Raw genomic sequence first — 19,475 nt, 5'->3', positions numbered from 1 at the left:
TCATTAAAATAGCTTCGGTTTTCATGGAGGCAGATGCCCCTGCACTCAGCATATGTGCAAGGTCATAAATCCAGATTACCTTCTTTCCTGCGTCGCTTCTCGAGCCATCTGGTGTGATTAAAGCAGCCGGTCACGCTCCTCCTCCTCCTCCTCCTTCTTCTTCTTCTTCTTCTTCCTTAACACTGCAGCTCGTCCCAGACAAAACAAGAAAAGTGTGGCAACAGCTCAGAAATGACTTGGCCACTTCAGTTATTCAAAACTAACAAACAGAAAAAGAACTACCTTCCATTAGCGATTTTAAGATATTCCCTTGATTTTTCTTGTAATTGAATTATTTGTGGAATGTGTTGTTGTGTAGTTATTGCTCCAAGGGCATTTTTAAATTGTTTGATTATGTTGTTTTGCAGAATCTGTTTGTCCTGAGAAATGGTAGTAGGGTTTAAATACACCAGACTGCTCTAGTGTGAATCAAGAAGGTGACATGTTTGCGACACAAAGAGTATTTCAAACATTTATCGTTACGAGTAGTAATGATGGACACTCGGAATTTCTATTGATTTATTTAATTTCAAAAGGTTTATTGAGGATCCAGTTTGAGAAAGTTAGTTCACAAAGATTGGAAAATACGATCTGCCCATGACATTGTCTTCAATGGTAGAAACTATTTTGATGGATGAACAGTCCAATTTACATACAGCTGCTGGAACGCCTGTGTTGTAAATCTCCCTACTGTACTTTGTACTGTCTGATGACGAGCCAACGATTTCAAAAGGAAAAACAAAACAATGGCTCCGTATCAAACGCGCCTGTGAGGCGGCTGGCTCGAAGCGAAAAATCTAAGGATCTCTCGTCTGCTGTCTCTCCTCGAGACAGAACTAGTCCCCGCCGCTATAGCCCAAACTTTATTCCTAGTTGGTGTGTCTCTGGAGGATGAGTGACAAACGTGTCACATTGTGAAAGAGAATCAAAAAGTTTTTAAATGTCAAGCTGGAACATCAATACACCCCCCTCCTCGCACAGAAAAGACAAAAAGAAATCTAATTTGGTGGGTCCATCTCTCTCTGGACGCTGCAGTTTTCCGGAGAGTTTGGAAGCGTCTATATTTCTTGTTTGCCTGTGGCTCGTACTTGACACCGGCATCTTATTGAGATTCATGCAGCTAATCGACACACGGCCCCACTTTGTGATTCATTGTTAATAAAATTGGCTTATTTACATTTAACAGGTTTTTAAAGTAGAGACGGTTAATCGTTGTCGGAAAAGATCCGTATCTAGAAACGCTGCCACCAACGGGCAAAGGAGGTAACATCGGGTGTGGACATCTTTCTTTGTCATAAGCGTTACTCTGCTGTTTTTCTTTTTAGGAATATTGCTGCTCCTGTATTGCAACAGGCTTTTCTCTCTGACAGAGTCAATCGGAAGCAAACTGCGACCTCGCATTCTTCCTTTTCTGTGGTGATATGAAAGAAAGTTACTTGAGGGGTTTGTAAAAGGTCAAGGATTGCGGTTCAAGAGTCCGGCTGTTTCTGCCTCATGTCTTGTTTTTCCATACTTCTTACCTCAGTCGGCAGCGCAGGTGTGGCCGTGAACTGCAGCCTGCCCAGACTTGGTATTTCTAAATTCTGCTGGCACCGCAGCTCTCACCGGTTTCCGTCATGACACGATGTCCTCGGTACATAACGTCCTCGCTCGGCGCGGCTCTAATTTAGAGCCCCCGCGTTTTGTACAAAAGTCAAGACATTGCAGTCGGCGGCATTTACCGAGCCGGGGAGGTCCTTTCTGTGCATCTGCCGGGGACCGTCGAGGATGTGGCACTTCTTCACGGTGGCGGTGGCAGAGGGGAGCTCCACCGACACCTCCCCCCTGTGATGGAGCATCTCGCCTTGCCAGGTGGACATGCTCATTGTCCAGCCGCCTTATCTCTTCGGGGGCCATTCCTTACTGAAGATCACTTGGACTGACGGAGCACAAGCAAGGGCATTCTTACGGACATTTCTGGAACTGGCAAAGCCTTTGGAGGGGGGGGGGGGAGTGTGTTGGCGATGCAAGATGTGCCAAATCTAAGGCTGTCTGGAGAATCCTACACTGTTGGCGTGAGACTCGTAATCTACCTCGTAAATTACCACCGGCAGGATGTATAACCGATGTTTCACTGATATGGAAGCTCTCAGCTGGACCCGTTCTCTCTTGCCGTTAGGGCTCTAATGTACAACGGCCATGGATCACTTTAAAGCACCCTTGGGGCTGGATCGATGAGACGGCCCCCGCTTGTGTCCCAACGCATTATATTTCACAAGTGATTCCATATCCATGGATGGATGGATGGATGGTTGTTGCAGTTTGACGTGACAGCAAAAAATATATAAATAAATATACATATCTCAAACAACTTTTGACATTGCAGTGGCCTCTGCAGTGCATTTTTATATTTACTTTGGTGCATTGATGATGATGATGATGATGATGATAACGCAATGTTAAATTCAGCAGAAGATGAGCGTTCCAGAAAGAAAACATCAATCACTGTAACTACATCAGAATTCTGCTCTTCCTGCTTTTAGAAGTCACATGCCCAAGGCAACTGTTCTCCACAGCAGAAACCAAAGACGGAATTCTTTCCTTTGTGGTAAAAACAAACAAAAAATGCACTTATGAAAACTCAACCCACCTGTCAAATTGCATTTGGTTGGAAAAACAATCCTAATAGGTATTTATTTGCCATAGATGAGGGAGGGAGAATTTCTTTGGAGCATTTATTAGATCCTTTGCATAGAGCTCAACAGCGGAAGACAATGTTATCAGATATAGAAGTTCCCATTGTTGTATTAATATTTTCTCTTGTTAGCATGGGAATAAATATACTTTGAGGGCGGGACACAGAAATGTATTTAAAAGTTACCTCTGCAGGACAGGGAGTAAATTAGCACAACTACGAGCAATAAATTGATCAATGTTACGCTGACATATAGTCTATCGATTGATCGTGATGTATGTATTGTAAGTTATTAATTAAATGATCTGTCTGGGGGTAACGCAACCATCTTTGCACCCATTTAGATCTGACATGCAGTGTTGGAGAAACTCAAGATAGTCAGATAAAACGGTGATCTACATCCATTACATTAATTGTGCTGATGGAGGCAGGTATGACCTGGAATCCAACCCCCCAACCTTCTGTACCAAGGTCGGTGGTGTGACGCTACGCCAGCTGCCCAAAAAAGATGTGTTTTGGATTTATTTATAAAAAATAGCATCCTCTTCATGTTTACATTCCCAAGTGGAGGGCGCGGGATTAGCGAGGTATTAACATAAAGCCCCGGTGAAAGTGCACAGTCTTACATATGCTGCGTGTTGTTATTTTTTTGTCCACACAACACAAGCCCACTACTTATATTACTGCTGCTGCTCATGTGGGATTCTCCCATCGCTTGCTACTGGCAATAACACTGCCTCTCCGCGTCTCTGTGCCCGGAATGAGAATTTTATTGCACATTATACAGCTTAATGAGGTAAGAGATTAAGATGTTGCCCTCACACTCGCAAAAAAGGCTATATTAGCACATTGGATTTCCAAAACGACACGGCCCGGCCGCTGCAGCCTCTCGTGGTATTGTTTAGGGGTAAGAGTGATGGAGTGGTCGGTGATTACTGCGCGAGTGTCCGACTGGAATGTAATTTAATCTCGTTGTGTAATGTTGGAGTTGGTGTACGGGGGGGGGGGGGGATTCTTACCGTGTTCCAAACGGTTTTCATTTGATTAAAGTCAGATGAAACTTTACTACGATGACGTGCTGGTACACCAAAATAATCTGTATTTCACCTTTTTGTAGAGCTAAAAGAACAAAAAGACATACCTCTGATAATGAAAAGCATTTAACAAATGTATTTTTCTGTCGCTGAACGTAAGTTATAATGTGTGAGACTACATCAAACCCTTTTTTCATACTGTCTATTGTCAGCAATTTATTTTTCTGCAATGGCCGTTCAATGCATTCACTTTCTGTAATTCCCTTTTATATATAAAACACACTCGGCATTAATGGCAGAGTCACATTCTGTTTGGTTTCATTGGAAACTGGAACGAGAATCACAGGAGACATTGACATGGACGTCGTTGAATGACGATTATTTATAATTTGACACTTTAATTCTCGTGCATTATTATTATTTTAAATGCACTTTGATCCCGCAATGAAAAGCTTGGCGGAATAAAGGAGATGCCAATCATATTGAAAACAGGAGCTGGGGCCGCAGAGCGAAGACGAGGATTTATTTCAAGCGTCTCTATTAACCTGTGAGGTGAAGAAGGCCCGTGCCCGGGGTCTGCGTTGCATCACAGCGCTGCAGGGCAGCTCTGGGTGGGCAGTATTGATTTTGCTGGGGAGGAAACTATAGCATGGGAGTTCACGACCGAGGGATGCTGTAATTCTCCCGTCTTGATGTGGACACTCTCTTTCGAGAGCCTCCAGTTTTTCAACGGTGATGTCTGGAGGTCAGGATTTTCTTGGAGCCCTCCCTCGCCCTTATCTCTGACATGTGTGTGCATGCGCTCTCTGACAGTTTTAAAAGTGACCTTATACTTTCCTTGGAATGAGGGTACAAAAAAAAAGAGCTGCTCTCTCTTGTGATCGGATGGGGGGGGGGGGGCGTTTGACCTCGAACCGCCGCATCGATTACGCGTTATTAGATGTTTTACAGCCCTGGTGAGTGAGCCACTTAAGTTTAGATATACAGACTTCACAAAAAGGTCAACTGGAAAAGGTTTTTGGATGGACACTTCCTGGATAGTCCATAAATCTGCTGGTGGGGACCAAACCGAACGAGGCCCACCCTCGGGGACTCGATGGGCTGCGTGTTGGGGTTTGGGTGAGAAGCTTATCCCCGCGGATTCCCACCGCCACCCTGCCGCACGCCAGCTGGAGGCCGTATTTAGCAGCAGACGCTGACACGCCTTGCTTGCCGCCAGCGAGACACACACACACACACACACACACACACACACAAGGTGGATTACCTGGGTGATACGCTTCCCGATGCTCTAATACCCAGATCTGTCTCGCAAAGATTAGCACTTAGGAAATCAACCACATGCGATGCTGAGGAGCGGAGTGACCCGCCTGAACTGACCCCTTCCTCATCCCCTTCCCCATCCCCTTCCCCACCCCCACTGTTTGTTAATACACTTCTTCTCCTTCCACCACTGAAACTAGCTCCTAGTAAATAGCTGCCGGAGCCAGTGGCTTTTAAAATATTCATCAAGCTATTTCCAGCGTCCCCCAAACATTGCTCTCATTAGATAATGATTCATTTTTTCCCCCAGGGGAAGGAGGAAGTTGTTTGTTGGGCTTCACCAGAGCAACACCACCACCACCACCACTGGTGCAACAGTTTGACCTTTGCCTGGACAGTTAAAGTAACTTTATAAATTGCAAATGACACATCCAGAAACTTGTACAACTGAATCAGAGTGACGGAACAGACGACATGTTGGGGAATCTTAGCGTGTCATAGCTTGCAGAATATACAAAGGGGATCAGAAGGAGTTCCCGCAAGCCAAAGTGTACATACAGTATCAACTTCTGTCCCTCACCATATGTCAGATGTTTACAGTTTCACCCTGATGATTCAAAACACTGCCGCCGATGCTGCTGCTTTGTCTTCCACTGCGATAGAATAAATAAAAATGAGCAGCTGCCAAGCCCGATGCTCATTTACCATCCGTCGTTTACGTTGACACGCCACATCTGCATGGTGAAATCATTATACAGATGATACTGTGCTGTCTGAAAAATGATGTTTTAAACATATTAATTTTTCTGCTTCTACAAAGGAGAAGTCAAACAACTTTCTCATTAGACAAAGGCGATCTGTTATTGGCACGTTAATGGAGGAAAATCTGCAAAGATGACTCTACCTCAGAAGTAAATACAATATTTAGTATTCATACCATTTTTTTGTTTTAACGTAGTCCCAGATACTCCCCGACATTCCGGCCGTAAAAACGACTGGTTTGTCTTGTGTATGTGACAGGCTCCGTGAATTTAGACTGTACTTTAGTCTTATGGAGCATAATGAATGCTGCCCGCTGAGGAACACACTGTGTGGGAGACGAGAAAAAAGCCCGAGCAGGAGCCGCATACAGATCAAGAGGCTCGCAGCGATTCTTTCAGAATGGTCCCGCCGCTCGGCGGGGGAGCGTCTTGTTGTTCCCAGATTATTAGGGCCCCTCGCTCTCAGAGGGACGCGTGTATTCTGCCGGAGCAAACCGCAAATGACACGGTAAAGAAATTCTTTCTCTGCACCTCCACTTTGAACCGTAATACATCATATGAATTATGGAGACTTGATTAGGTTGGGAGAAGGGACCCTAAACGGACCTTTTGTCATCGCGGTTACGGCAATAAACGCTCGGTCAATGGCGTCCGTGGCCTCCTGATTACGACCCCATGATACTGGAACGTGGTCGCCGTGGTTACAGTAACACCCATGCAGCTACCCTTGTGGAAGTCTCACGGTTCGGCTTCAGTAAAAAGGTCGTGGGTTGGATCACAAAGAAAAGGCTTCCTCGCCATCACGGGATGCTGACAGCGGTCATCTTATCAGACCGCACATCTCAGCCTCCCCCCTTTGGATTGACCTTCGATTGGATTGATTCCGGGAACGTGACTTCCCTCCCCTCGCTCCCGTCGCTGTCACCGCGGCCTCCATCAGAGGCCCGCCGAACAATGACACCTAACTGTGAGTCATGACGCGCGCGTGCGAACGCGCCACATCTGGCGCAATGGGTTGCCGCTAAACACAAGTTTCTAAATCGCTAATCCATCGAGCCGGCAATTGTTGGTAATATCGTGCTTAACACAGCTCGGCTAATGTTTACACATTTGTGGAATAGCTTTTTATGCTCCAGCTCATTATTATTTTTTTTGGAGGTCACACGATTGGGATAAACATGTCATAGACACAAGGTCAGCCGCTCTTCACTCTGCAGGTTTTCTTGGCTGATTATTCGACAGACATTTGTGGCATAACCTCAGGGACCGACCAACTGTCACACACACACACACACACACACACACACACACAGCTGTGTCACACTGCTGCTGGATGTCAGTGAGGGGCATGAATTGTCAAGATGGTGGATGGATATATTTTTGGAGGAGTCGAAAGGGGCTGTATTACTGGAGATTTCCTCCATTTTTGGTCCATGAAAAGTCATAATATGGGGAAAAATGTCGATCGTGTTTCCCCAAACTCCCAAGATGATGTTGTGTTATGTCCACACACCAAAGATATTCAGTTAACTGTCGCAGAGGAGCAAAGAACCCAGAAAATATTCACATTCAAGAAGATGAAATCAGAGAATTTTGACTTTTTTCCCCACACAAAAACTACTTGAACAGATTAATCCATTGTCAATAAAGTCGGCGATTAAGTGTCTGACATCTGAACTTGTGACATTTTATTTTGGATGATTTTAATGTTATTTTTCTCTGTGCCAATACGCCCGGGGCTAACGAGCAGGTCATTAACATTTGCATTTGGTTTTGTCTCGGCCATTTCCCAGAACTATCTTCATCACAACAGGACCTAGTCGAGTGCTAAGCCGCTGAAATAACCGAGGAGAGGAAACCTTCTGTGCTGGTGAACACATACTGTACACTTCTGTCAGAAAAAGAAACCCTGTATGCATCCGTTATCTTTGTTGCTTCTCAGGGTCGCGGTTTCGCGCTGTAGGAGACTACCAGAAGAAGTGAAAACACCCGAGACAAATTCTGCTGGTTATGAAATAGTTTGAGCTTGTTCAACGGTGTGTTTCCAAACGAGGCAGGTCGGACTAATACGAGCGTTCCAACAAGGCAGGAACAATCTCATTAGTCAAGTTTCTTATTCAAGAAGATTTGAAAGCAGGGCTCCTCATAAACATTAATTAGAATAAAAAATGTTTTCTTCATCTTTCCTCGCTCATGACCCAAGGCAGCCACGGGTCAAACGGCAGAATCCCCGACTAACTTTGTCCGCACGGCTGCATTTTTGACATTACATGAAACTCGTGGCTCTTCCAGTCTGCCGAAGGGAATCCAGTGATTTTCATTTCCGCCGTTGCCTCGCGATGCTGCGTGTGATCGTGTTCTGTCACCAGCATTTCCCCCAATGCTCTCGGAGTCCTGAGACAATGCGAGTGGCGCAGGTGCTGCCGTCGCCTCGCGCGAATGACATCTGACAGTGTCGATTTCCGCTAAACAGTTCTGTCCGGGGGGGCCGTCGGGGCGCCTTCCTCCTCGGCCTCGACGGCGAGCGAGTCCCCTTTCAGACGGTTCAATGTGGCGCTGCTGCAAGAAAACACACGCCTGTCACTTCGCGTTTCATCAAACGCTCGCTGGACTCGAGCATAATGAGAGTGAAGCTCTTTAAAGCCAATACCAACAATCGGAGCATGTGCCCGCGATGCCGCGGCGACGCCTTTGAACTAAAACAGTGTTTAACCATCTGAGAGCGTGTAAAGGATATTAAAAATGACCCGCGGTTCTTTTAGCGCTCATGTAGGACTTCAGCGGCAAAAGGACATTATTCTAATTGGTCCCCTTGAATGTTACAAATCCCGCCCTGCCATCCTGAGAAGAGATTGCAATTTCATCTGTCACTTAATGTTACCTTCAATTTTTTTTCTTCTTGATGTTGTATATAACACCCACTAAAAGCTTCGGAGTGCTTACGTCGCACAGTGGTTATCCTTCACGAAGCACTAATCGCTGCATTTTCCACCACCTCGGTGGAAAGCAAATAGCATCGTAATGGGATAATTAGTATAATGCAGTCGAGTGAATGTCGGGTCCCTGCGATCCGGTGTCTAACAATCAGAACTTCTCCGCACTTTGTAAAGATAATCTATGTTCCCGGCCAGAAAAAAATGTTAAAATAAAGTGTGAATATATGTATATATATATATATATAATGTAAACTGCAATACAACATCTAAGTCCACCGATCTTATATTTCTATCAAGGGTTGCCGTGCAGTCCTGTAGAGCCGAACTGCAGACGGAGCCTGTGGCCAACACCGTCTGCCGGAGAGCCAAAACCCTTTGACCCGTGATTCTCCACTAAGTCCGTCTATAAATATTGCTGCACCGCGTCCCTGAAGATCCGTCCCTCTCCCCTGCTGGGCGTCTGGAAGATGTGTAAACACATCTAAGGGTCTTGGACTATTTGCCGCCGCGCCCCCGTCATTCCATCATGAAATGGAAGGCGGCGTCCACATTGAGCGGTGTTTTGTATTTATTTGATTTGAGCGTGGCAGATATGAAAAAGTATGAAAAAGGAAAAGCAACAGTGATGTGAATAGATCTATGTCTACGGCGCCTCTCTTGTCCTACTGACAAGTCACATTCCCCCATTCAGACACAGCGCTTCTCTCTTCAGTGCCTTTCTCTATCACACATCATTCGTGCAGCAGATTTAGGGTCACGTGAGCCGGGGAAATCGAACCATCGACCCCTTCCGGTTAGCGGACGGCCCGCTCCACGTCTTGGAGCCACGCCACAGCCGCCCCCTGGTGAGACGCGGACCTTCAGTGGCGCCTGGAGGATCTCAAGAGCTCGTTGGCTTTCGCGTCATCGCGTCAACATTACGACTCAAGCCAATGACACGAATTTCGCGTCGCACGTCTGTGCATCGTCCGTACCTACAAAGAATGAATCACAATAATCTGACGACATGCTTATTTTTATTTTTTATTGTGTACATTTTATGTACCGTGTGTCAAGCGATGAATAACTCCGCTCGTCCTCGGCGGAGCCGTGTAAAGAAGTAAGTCTCAGTGTGTAAATCTGTCGCCTTCACAACTTCAACTGGGTGTTAATTTATGACACGATTCCGAGGACGGTGATTTCCAAACTTCCGATGCACGATTCCTTGTCGGGCTCATCATGAGCAAGTGTGGTCAGAGATGCTCTTTTCTGCCCTGGTCTCACTCCTGAGCGAGCTCGGCCTGAGCCGTGTCACGGATACCCACTACCCTCGGCTCCCCCACGAGGTTGGTTGACCCCAAAGCCCGAACGTCTCCTGCCGCATCCTTTTTCTTAATGCATCAGATGTAAACCGTCGTACGCCACGCAGTCTCTCATTCGGCTCTCGTTATGGACGACTCCATGCCTTGCGGTCTCCGCGCCCTGCCCGTGATATTAAAGTTCCCCACTCGGATTTCATCTGCTGCTGCGGCGGCCCGGGCCCAGTATCGATCCCATTAATGATTCAAAGGGCAAAAGTGAGTCACGGGCAGCCATAAAACGACAATAATAATAAACAAGCGTACTTTTTTATTAATAGTATTTAAACGCAGGGGGCCATTTCATTTTCATTTGGGATGCTGATCTACGACGACAAAACACCTGTACTTGAGTTTTGTGCCATTCGCTGCCGCGGTCTGTGACTTCAGAGGAAAGTGACTGAGTCCTCTCGCACAAAACGGCAAGTTTGTCCAATTCCATCATTACTCCAATAACTACTGCACCGTGTCAACAGTCCGCCCGGAGCTCAGGGAAGTCCTTGAGTGGGATTTCTTTTTTTTGAAGGTGACGCACCTAAAGGAAAGAAAGAAAACTCAACTCGACCCACATTATTTGAGAGGATGGAGGTGTAAAGGAGCTCCAAGCAGCCACTTGTACACATACTGTTTCATTTGTAGATAACAATTACATGTGATACATAATTCAAAATCTCAAAAGTCCATTCGTGTCCGTATGAAATATGATCTCCTCATCAGAAAAAAGTCGAGGCCACGGTTTTGCAAAGATATGAAGATACTTTTCCGCCGTATCTTGCCAATTAAATGACACCGTTTCTTTGTGCTTTTCCAAAACATTTAGAAGTGAAGAAACTTTTATGATGCGGCAATGCCACGGCTAAGATTTTGTTGTAAACAGTGCTTTATGACACATCTGTCTCTTTTTGGTTTAGTTCAGTGAATCGAAGCCCCGCCGCGCCGTCTAAAACTTCCCAGAGTTTGGTTCGTCCCCGCAAAAGTCCGTGCCAGTTTTCCATTTGCCGAGTGTCTCCGGTGTGAGACGAGACTCCTGATTGGTTACAACGGGACCACGACTGAGATCCGTATGCGTGGCAGGACAAGGATCCTCGGGGCGCTGCCAGAGGCGGGAGCACACAGTGCTGGAGAGACTCCGGCATTAACCCCGCCGAGCGTGTATGGTTTGTGACGTGCTGTTATAATTTCATTATCCGCCACCGTTCGCTCCCATGTCAGCGCAACTGCGGCGAGAGCGAGTCGTCACCCACACATGCTGCACACGACGGTAACCTGGTCGAATGGTGTGTGTACACCGCACCGTGAAATGTTAAATAATTCATCCTCAGCTACATTTCAGTCTTGTCAGACAGAAACTGGAACTGGAAAAAACCCAGTTCCCCCCACACGAATCAATGGCTAAGGGTTGTTACAGAAATAACAATGTGACCTTTCATTCACGAGTAAGTAGCCCAAAAACAATTGAACCAACACGTTTGTTAAAAGACAATAGAAATTCAGATTGGTCCCACTGAAGGGAAGTTATATTTACCGAATTGTAATACACTGGTTTTAGAAATGTTGTTGTTCCAAATAACGCAGTACGAGTAAATCGTCTGCGGCGGAAAGCCAAAGCTCACGATTACCTATGTGCTCCCGCCATACGTACCCATGGCCCCTCTGGATCGGTCCGGCTGTGCTCGAAGAAGAAGAAGTCGATGTTTGTTTGCTTCCGAGGCAGAAACACTCATGACTGTGCTTCAACTGTACGAGAGCCAGAAGACCGGCAGCCAAAAAAACTTTGACATGTCAGACATTAATTCAATTGTCCGTCGGCCGTTCGGGAGCATCTGATTGATCCCCCCTAACCCGTGTGCACGCACACATTTGGTCTGCAAGAAATCAGGTCAAAAAAAGGCCCAAGTCGTAAAAGGGTATGTCCAGTTTTGCTTTGGTAACTTTAGTTTTCATAAGTGAAAGTACTGAATTTTAAATTGTACTTTACATATCAAAAATCCTTTTTTTTTTTTTTGCCCCTCTCAAAGTTTCTCGTATTGTTTTATCATCACATATTAGCAGTGCTGGATAATTCCTCTATAAACATTAACAATGATTTTTACGATGGTTTTATAATAATTTGGGGTAACGAGTGGGGATAAAAGTAAAAAGAAAACGGGCTGCAGGGATTCACTTCCCTTCAGTCACAAACGCATGAGTCCGATAGGCCCCCTGGTAAGAACTGTCCCTCAGTTGGGAATCAGGTTCATTCCAAATTGTGTTTGGTGGTGCTCAGCTTGGGCGTTCTGTGTAAAGTTCTTGCACAAAATGGGGAAAACCATTTTGCCCGTGCTTTAAAACCAAGGCCGCGAAGGCTGGTCGCACCTGTACCTTGTTCAGCAAGTCCTGCAGTATTAACATTTTATCTCACCGGATCTATGAACATACGATGCAGAACACTGAACTGCGACCATAGATTTTCATCTCCGATTCGCGCTCCTGCCATTTGGTAATGATCTCCGCATCTCGCTCAATGTGCAGACATGCAGCCGGAGCCGCCCCCTCATTGTGGATGAAAATAGCAAAATGTCAATTCTTGACAACGTCTTCACGAATGGAGCTTAACAGGATGCGAGAAGCCGCCCTTTGTCCGTCCGTCCCTCTGGATGAGGTGAAGAAGGAGGATGAAAAAACTGCCGTTCAGGGAATATGTGCTGTTCTCTCGCATCAAGGTTGTCATAGTGTTTCCGAGTGTCCTACGGGGGAGAACTTTGACCCCGTGGGTTAAGCCTCGAGGTATGATGGGGACGAGTGCGCTGGGGCCCGACTTATTGTGCATTAGAACAATTTTCAAGGTCACTGTAAACCGTCACTAGTCTCCGTTTCCTCTCCTTGTTGTGTGTTTCATCTGCTTGGTAGAAACAACACTCGAGCAAATGCACTGTGCCTCTTCAATATAAATGAATCATAATGCGTCACTTGTTTTTCAGAGTCCCGCCGGCTGTCTACTATCTTTGAAGTCATCGGATATTCATTTTTGCGTAAGCTACAATGCAAAAACTGCGTAATATTTGCCCGTTCCAGCTTCTCAAAAGTGAGGATTTTTGTGTCTCTAGTTTATTTAACTTTTTAAAAATGGAATATTGTTTGATTTTTTTTGTGACTGTTGGTTTGGACCAAAAAAAACCAAAAAACAAGCAATTTAAAATCACCACCTTCGACTCTTGGTGGAAATGTGTTTTCACCCTTGTGTCCTGAAAAATAATATTCATGCAGCATATACTAAATGGTTTTTGGCTACCGTGGTTTTTGAAGGAAATGGATTATGTTTACTGGAAGTTTTTTTTAATATTATATGGTCGGACCACACAAAGTTTGTAGGGAGTGTTGCTGATGCCAAGTTGGCAGCGCATGGACTTTTTCCGGACACACGTTTTTTCATCATTTTCTTACGAAGAGAAAGAGCTCATATTTATGAATAAGAAATCAGCAGTTCATTTAAAAAGAGATTTTTCCGTCCACCTAAAGGTGTCGACCCACTTCTGTAATTGCAGCTCTTGTCTTCATCGGCGGCCGCTCCGCCACCCCGTCAAAGTGCGCTCGGCCCATTAGGAATTATAACTCTCGACGGTTTCTCGCTGTTCACTCGCCACTTCCTGTTTTCCGTCGCCGCATGGTCCCACTCGATGCATGGGCGCAAATTAACTGTGGGCTTTTAAAGTCAGTTTTTTCCTTCATCCTGTTCTTTCAATTGCTTTGTTTCAAGATGTACAGCTAATGTGTCCCATCAGGTGTGATATTTTGCAGTTACTGTCAGACTGTCTAATGGTTTCATCATTTCCGTCATGTGCTGGCTGTTAATAAGCTTCACCCCCCCCCCCCCCCCCCTTGTGTTAAACAGATTGAGTCCTGACATTTCCCCCTCCTCCTCCTGCTCCTCATGCAGCCAAGAGCCTCTGTTTGGATTGTAAATCAGACCTTGCGGATACATAATGAATGAGAACATAAAGTTTTCATTTGGTCGGGAAAGGTGAAATAGGAAGTTTACCGCTCCAAAACCCGAAAATGCCCGCTTCCCTTTTGTTAAGGATTCTGTTAATCCTCTTTACCTTTTACTCCAATGTCCCCAAAAAAATGTTAACTGCAAAAATGTTCCTAACCGAGAGGGATCGACCGCACGTGAACCATTGTGCATGAGAGTCTGAGAGTGCTGCGTGTTCCTCGGCGCGACGCTTGATGCATCCTAACGAGTCGAACAGTGTGTGCTGAAGAGTCGGCAGCGGGAGGCGAGTGTTGGTTTGATTCCCCGAGCAGCGATTTGTCTCGGCTGCGTAAGTGCCGAGGGATGGCGCTACTCGCAGTCGTCTCCGCGGACGGGGGGAGAGTGCTATATGGATTTTTAATGGCGGGGGCGCGGCGTAACCTCGACGCTCATCAACCGCACACACAAATTACATTGTGTTTGCGGGGCGGGCGAACAAACTTCCAGTCCTGTCCCCGGCTTGATACCAAAGTCTCCCAGCGGGGCGGCGGCGGCGGCGGAGCCCGAATGCCTCCGCCATTTGTCTTGTGTCCGCGGCGGTTTGCCGTGCACACGCCCACCGCAAAAACCGGCAGCTTGAAATGAGATTCAGTCAAGCGCACATAATCCCTCAGTTCTGCTTAGCTGTGATTAATTGACCAAATGTCTCGTATGTGTGTGGGGCAGGTGCACACAACCAGCTTGTGCCTTTAAAAACCCCAAAAAGGACAAACCTCGGCCACCCGCGGTGGATATCTGCTACAAAAGAATTGTCCTCTCAAGTCAATCGCTTTCAACCTTGTCCACGGGACACATTGTAATCTCAGGGTATCGTTAAAAAAGGCCTCTTCCAGCAATTAGCCCCCCCCCCCGGCGAAATGCTTTACTGACCTGTCATTAAACGCCCGTCAAGGCAAAACGGACATCATGCGGAGAAATGGCCCCTTCGGATCGATGGCGGAGTAACCCCTTGAAGCACCGCGCCGCCCGTTGTCAGGGAGAGGACGCATTTCGGTTGACAGAGTCTCGCACTCGTGCGCGACAAGGAGGGCCGTTCTCCAGGCCTTCATTAATAAACCCTCAGTGGGGAATAAAAAGCAGGTTTATGACCTTTTTTCGTGACCAGTTGTCCCAAATCGTTGAGAAATTCATGACGTATGTTATTATTTTCTTTATCTCGACCCCTTTAGCTATCGGAGAAGAAAAAAAACGAACGAGAAAGGTGAACAGGAGCCGAATGTAATGCAGTCACAGAAGGACGTCGGCCATTACTGCAAGGGCTTTGTCTTCTTCCTACACAGGATGTTTCCGCTGTCTGACACACACACACACACACACACACACTTTTGCCTCAGGACATCGGATATGTCTGTTCAGAGTATAGATAAACAGCCTATATGCATCACATAGCCGGTCACCACAGGCAAGAAATGACATTTGCACACTGACGTAGAGAGAACACTGGACACATCCAGGAGCGGACTGAAACGATAAGGCAGGCAGGGAATTCAACTCCATCTCGGGATAACCTCGCACAAAACATCAGGCTGCTAATTAATACATTTTTGATGTTAAAGGATATCAATTAGCAAAATTATTAGAGATGCTCCATTTTTTACCTTTCTGATTCCAAAACCTGGATTTTTCCGTAGCGGCCGATACCGAATCCCGACCCGATACCAGCGTATTTTAAATCAGAACAACTAAAGTATTTTTAACAGCGGTTTGCTACCAACCAAAAACTGTCCTTCAACAAAATCGACCAGATTCAGAAAGTGTTTTGAAGCAGCGTATTACGGCGTAGGTTTCAAAGATCGCAGACCTCTAGCGGTAGTTATGCGCGCGGCCACTAGAGGTCAGCGGTGGACCTGGTGAGTCCGTCAAGTTTGTGTATTTAAAAAAAAGGGGCAGGAAGCGATTCTAAAGCGATTCACGTTTCGTAAATATCAGCGAGGATTTTCTTTACTAGAGCCTAGCTAGGCTAGATGTGCTATTTTATGAAATGCACGACTTGATCGTTTGTACCACATACGACACAGTTCATCGGATGAGGTGGAGGACTTGTTGCATTTCTGATTCTGGGATCGGTATCGGAACATGTCCGAAAATTATCTAAATTTCTAAAAATGTGAAAATGAAAATGACATGATATGTTTTATTATGAGTATTTTTCTTTGACGTATTTCAGCAAATGCATATTATTACAGGAGTAGATGGAGGCCACATGTTTAGAATATAGTGACACAAGAAATGCAATGTCATCAGTCATAATTATATACAGTAACGTGAAGAAGTTGTAAAACATGATTTAAAGTCTCTCTCTCTCTCTCTCTCTCTCTCTCTCTCTCTGTTGCCGGCAGCAGCTGCAGCATCGACACTGTGGACGAACGTACGGCGGCTCAGCGAGGTACGCCGTCAAACCCACGGGAGGTACAGTAAGAGGTTCCCGCTCGTTCCCACTTTGGTTCATCATTACTGGTCAAGTTCACTGCTCATTTTCAGGCCACTGGGAACAAAAAAGCCCCCGGCGCTCCCGACGGGGCAGTTTGCCACTGGACGCAGCCGGCGTCATCAGTCAGCATTAAGCAGAACTATCACCCGAGCCTCGCTCGGCCAAGGCCGGGGCTCGTATTACAGATTTAACAATGATCTTTCTGCGTTGGTGAGAGAAAGAAAATCGGAGAGCGTGCACCGCCATGAAAACTCTCTTGGACGGAACGAAAAAAACCAAAGCAAGAAAACTCTTCTTCGCCACATTTAGCAAAAACAAAATGTTGATGGTACATGATTCTGTAACTATCTCACATTGTTTTGGAGTAAAGTTGAAGTATATGCACGTGTCACCGGTGGTTTTGCTACAGGGAGGGTTAAGAATAGACGAGCTCATTTAAGAAGAGCCAACGTTCCTTCGATCATCGTCTTCCTAACCAGTCATTTCCCTTTGCGCCGCACCCACTTCTTAGACAGAATGATGTCGAGCATCGACATCCGGCAGTTATGTTAAAAAAAAAAAGCCTGAATCTCAGAAGGTGCGATTCTGTTTTTCTTCCGGTGCCGAGAATGAAAACGCACGTCGATACTTCTGTGCACGTCCTTGGCGGCGTTCTTGCCGTTGCATGCTAACTCCCAACGGTGTGAGACACAGTTGTGTTTGGCGGCAGGAAACTGGTTCCCCGGATGATACATGAAGTGAGACCCCTGCCTCTCCACGTCCGCATCCCTCTGACTCTCATCCTGCCGCTCGCCTCCGATGCCTAATCTGTCTCCTTAGCGAGCACACTTTAGTTTATAGACCTCCCTCTCCTCCTCCCTCTCCTCCTCCTCCCCCTCCTCTCCCCCCCCCCCCCCCCCCCCATCCTCGCCTGTGACGCATCACCCTCCGCTCTCTTCATGTCTCCTCTGCGGCCTAATTGATGGGTGAACACTAACAAGTTGCCCTCCCTCCATCTCGCCGCCGCGTCCTGGTCCTGAAGGGGCCTCGCTCTCGCTCTCTCTCTCTCTCTCTCTCGCTGCCCATCGCTTCAACCCCCCCCCCCCCCCCCAGCCCCTTTCACTGCTCTGTTCATTATTCATCAAGTTTCCCTTTGGATCCAGAGAGAGCAAAAGCATGGCTGAATAGGCAGACTCAACAGCTGGCCCCAGGGTAACCTGAGCGATGGTGAGTGTGTGTGTGTGTGTGTGTGTGTGTGTGTGTGTGTGTGTGTGAGAGGTAGAAAGAGAGTGACTGACTGACTGACTGACTAATTGATAGACAGAAACAAAACAACAAAAGGAAGCGGATGAGGCAAAGAGTCCAAAAAATAGAGAGCGCCCTGCCAAAGACGAGTTTCCAAACAGTGTAATTGGGCTCGGGGAGCAAGGAAAAGGCGGAGCAGCCAGGCGGAGAAGTGCTGGTTGCAGAAGGTGGCTGCGTTTTGAAAACCAAGCGGTGTCACCGAGCCGAGAAGTGGCGAGGAGGTTAGAGAGAGAGAGAGAGAGACTTGTGAAATTCACCGTGTCTCGAAGCACCAGGGACATGTGAACACTACGACGTGCGCAATTGGAGTTGACAAAAAAAGAATTCAGTACTTCCCCCACCCCCCCAAAAAAAGTTGAGTGTGAGTATCTACTAGAGATCATCAGAGAAATATAAGAAACGTTTTTTTGCAATTATATTTTCTGTATTTCTGTAGCAAAACCTGCATATTATATATATACATATATATATATATATATATATATATATATATATATATATATACACACATATATAGGCTGTCACTGACACCATGGTGTGTCAACACTTGGGGAAGGAAAAGTGTGTTTTTTTTCAGAAAGCAAACGTCATCAGTTCCGCACGTCAACAGCCGACTGCTGATGCACCCAATTTTATTTCAAACTTAATAGACGAAAGAAGGAGAAAAGAAATGCCTTCCAAAACCCGTCTGAAAGCCGTATACTCGGGCGAAAGGAAAAGACCACCACAATTAAACTTCTTGAAATCGGTACGGTATCAAAATCCCGCCGCTCAGATGTTGACCTCCCCTCTCTCGCTCCCGCCTCCTCTTTAACTCACTGGGAGTAATTGGCAGCCGGTGGCGCCATTAAGATTCTGGAGGATGAAAGTAACACTCACCTCTTCCTGACTCTTGAAAGACACCTCAAATATTACAAAAAAAAATAAGAAAAACTGTACGACTATCTCTGAATATCTTTAAGGCCGTGAATCCACTTTCCATGAATCGTACGGTCACCGACGTCTGGAGAGATGATAATACGGAGATACGCTTGAATAAAAAAACGTGGTTTTTTTTAGGATGTGAAATGTCTGGGCCCCAATTATTTTTGGGTTTACTCAAACACAAAATGCATTATTTCACGATCCGGATTTTGGTTTTTTTTAAACATTGCTGCTTAGGTCCAAACACATGCCGATGTTATTTCCTTTGTTTTCCGGCTTGTTAAATTTGACCCCCTCGACCCACATGACGCCACCAGAGACGACGGAAATAGAGGCGTCTTGAACCGCGAATACAAATCGCTCATATTCAACGTTTTATTTTATTCTCAAAAGCATAGTAGCGTTCATTACATAGTAGCGTTCATTACAGCCGCATTTGAAGCTCACGAGAGACCTTGAGATGGAGAAACAAAAGTTTTAGCTTCACGCTTGAGGCTGTAAGGGATTGAAACACTCATGTCCAAGTTTCATTTCAGGTTTACAGTATCAGATCTGAATATCTGTGCAATTTGCTGTGTGGAGTTCAAGCCGGAGTCCCTGTGCGCTCAAACGGGCAAACACTCCGTCTGACTTTTAAGGTTAATTAATGATAAATTCCACGTCAGGTTTTCTTCACACAGACACTGATGCTCCATATCCTACTGGGACAGTCGGTGGGGGGCGGGCGAGGTAGACGGTGTTTGCTTCTGAATGTGTGTGTAAGACAATTAGATGGGGATA

Source organism: Scophthalmus maximus, chromosome 21 (genome assembly GCF_022379125.1).
Source record: "Scophthalmus maximus strain ysfricsl-2021 chromosome 21, ASM2237912v1, whole genome shotgun sequence".
Taxonomy (NCBI): Eukaryota; Metazoa; Chordata; class Actinopteri; order Pleuronectiformes; family Scophthalmidae; genus Scophthalmus; species Scophthalmus maximus.
This window is presented reverse-complemented; position numbering follows the sequence as displayed.